This window comes from Coptis chinensis, chromosome 9, assembly GCF_015680905.1.
Source record: "Coptis chinensis isolate HL-2020 chromosome 9, ASM1568090v1, whole genome shotgun sequence".
Classification (NCBI taxonomy): domain Eukaryota; kingdom Viridiplantae; phylum Streptophyta; class Magnoliopsida; order Ranunculales; family Ranunculaceae; genus Coptis; species Coptis chinensis.
The window spans coordinates 36916944-36920384 of record NC_141464.1 but is presented as its reverse complement, the minus strand read 5'-3'; positions in this window follow the sequence as shown (position 1 = coordinate 36920384).

Genomic DNA, 3441 nt, shown 5'->3' with positions numbered 1-3441 from the left:
ATGTGGAGCCCATAATGTTGACAAAAATATGTTTTTATCTTTTTTTAAATAAAATAACAATTTTGCCCATAAAAAATCTAAAAAAAAAACTATTTTAAACAGTAAAATTACCAAATTGTTCCTGGGACCCCCATATTTTTGTATATAGCAAAAATTTGTGTTAGAATTCGACCCACTGAATGTGATATAATATACACTTAATTGGCATAGTATACAATGTACTATGCCTTTTTTTTTTTTTTTTGCACTTTTGATACTATACAATTTTGAGTCACATTACTATATTATACTATCAAAAAATTTGCACTTTTATACTTGGAACTATTTCTGGTCATTTTGTGCTAATGTCATGTGGCCACCATCTTATAGCATGTCCAACCATTTAGACATGTGGCATTATTTGGTTGGAAAAGAAAAAAAATAAAATAAATGGTAGGACAGGCCGAATTTCAAGGGCACCGATTCCAATCTATCTAACCTTATTAATAGACCTCTCCACTTGTCTCTTCTCCTTCCTCCTTAAAATTTTTCTCACTTGAAATCATCGCTTAAATTATTAAAACATTTACATATTTCAAGAAAATTCAATTTTATTTGATTTCTTTTCTTGCTTTCTTTTCCCACCAAATCAATAACTATGCCTCCAAGAGGAAGAGGATCCATTGTTGCAACAACAACAAAAATCGAAGTGGAGAATAATAATATTGAATCAAAGGAAATGAAATTTAGAGGTGTGAGAAAGAGACCATGGGAAAGATATGCTGCAAAAATTAGAGATCCATGGAAAAAAAACCCAGCTCGGCACGTCGTTTGAATCAGCTGAAGATGCTGCTAGAGCTTATGATGCAGCCGCTCGAAATCTTCGTGGTCTTCAAGCCAAAACCAATTTCCATCTCCTCCTCTTCCTCATCCAATTAATTTTCCCAATCATTACAATCATAGATTTGTTGTTCATCAAGAACAACGGGATGAATATCAAGACTAATTACTTCAAGTTCAAAGGCCGACATCAAGCAGTTTAAGTAGCACGGTGGAATCATTTAGTGGATCAACGGTGCAGACTGTATCACAACTTAGAAGAAGAGAGCGAGAGAGAAAATGACAACACTTACCTCCTGTTTTACCAGATGACTGTCACAGTCTGCAAAGGACTCACGTGCTTGATATTCAGTTTGTGTGGCAAAAAAAAAACTGACATGTCTCCACGCAAGAATAAAAAAGCTTCAAATTTGGCCACGTCAGCACATTTTGGCCAGAATATTTGTCATGGTCGCCACCTGATTTTTTTTTATAGTACAATATAGTAATGTGACTAGGAAATTGTATAATATCCAAAGTGCAAAACAAGACATAGTGCATTGTATACTATGCCAATTAAGTGTATATTATATTACCATTGTTTTTCTAAATTGACTCTTAATTCGAGTCCGTTATATGAACTCCACCACCAAAAGTAGATTTATAAAATGAATTGAGAGGTGATTTTTTTGTTAAGATTCTCCGACTCTCATAATAGAGAATCATCCTACAAAAAATTAGTTTAAACGAAAATGTTTAACATTATCAAAAGTTGTTTTGAAATTTGAAAAATATAGATCGTTGGATAATTTTTTAACACTGTAAGTAAATTTTGATACGTCTAGACTGTTAAGCTATAACTTGTGTTACTATACTAGAATTTAACCTATGGCGATGCCACTCAATTGTTATTATGGGTGAATTTATTGAATCAAACATATGTTTAAACCCCATTTTACACCAATTTATTTTAAAAAAAATTGGCATGGTTTCCCTATCTTTTTTTACATCTGAAATGAACATGTATGGCGTCATATGAATTATAAATAACTTCACATGACAATGTGCTAGTTTAGTTATTTATAAATTCATTTTTCAAAGCATACAACAACTCAAAACATGTCTAAGAAGACAATGAAAAGAATTACATAGCAACACTATGAACTATGACAATAACGTTATCAGCAAGCAATTCAAACCACACAAAATAAAAAAATATACAGTAAGCACCCACATTAGTTATGATGGCACATGAAACCATATGCAGATCTAACTAATAAGCACCACATATTAACGGTAAGTATGGATAGGTTTCTCTATTGATCAATGTTATTCATTCATAATTTTGGAGTTGAAAAACAAAGAGGCTTCATTTCACATTCATCTGATTCCCTGCATCATCACACAACCAATTAAATAATGGCCAAAATTAATCAATGTTCAAATTGTACCCCACAAAAACAGTAGTGCTTAGTCATCACTGATCATGTATACTCCTTAACTTTCTAGTGCATACACCTTTGATAGAAAGAGTGTGAGCATCCAACACAAATATTTTGGTGTCTAATGTACAATAGAAATTTTGAGATGAATTGGTGTTCCTACCTTGGACGTTCCACAATGTAAATACATGGTACTATTGAACTAAAAACCTTTTGAACTACATTATCTCAAAGTTATGCAAAGTATTAAAAATTGAGTCCATTCCTTGTGTGAGATAACCTACCAAAACACTTATTTTAAGTTTTTGATAAGTTCAATCATACACTAATTTAGAGGCTCCATTCTAGATTGTAAAATTGATTGATACAAAAATAAATAATAAATAATAAATAATAATAATAATAATAATAATAATAAATACTCTAGCTAGCTTTCTCAAGGAATATGGTGGACTGTAGTTGCCAGTCGGTATAAGTCGACGGGGTAGCATAAGTGAATTGCTAAGAAGAAGGCAATAAGGTGACAATCAAACTAAGAATTAAAGACTCACATAATAATTGGATGAAAACACCTTCTATTGCCATTAGAAAATATTTTTTATATGTAAATTATTTGCATGAACGAAAAGGGGTAGATCTAAGATGATGATCTAAGATGCAATGGGTTATGATAACTATTATGAGCAAATTTGGTATAGGCAGAGCTTTAGAAGCTTAGGTTGGCTTTGGCACAACCTAACTTCCTAGAGTAGCCTTAAGCAAGACGAAAAAACTCTAGCAGATTGCAAATTGTATTGTTGGGCCAACTTGCGCCTAGAAAGTTGCGAAGGTATGAAAGCATTGGTGGGACTGACTCCAAGAGTTAACTGTGGAGGTGTCACGACAATCTCTTGAGCTAATTAGACTTGGTGGTTCTCATGCAATTGTTTGTTTATAACTTGTACATCACAAACTTAACGTACGGCAAAAACAAACATTGTATATATGACAATATAATACATATATACCTTAACAATAATTTGGTCGGAATAATTGTAATAGTTGACTGTGGAGGTGTGACTACTACCTCATGAGCTGATTGTACTTGATGTGAAGGTATTTCTGAGGTTGACGAATTAGCACTTATGCGCTCTCTATCTTCTTGTGTGTTGAGCCAACTTGCGCTTAGAAGGAGTAACACTAATTAGAGTTGACCATGGAG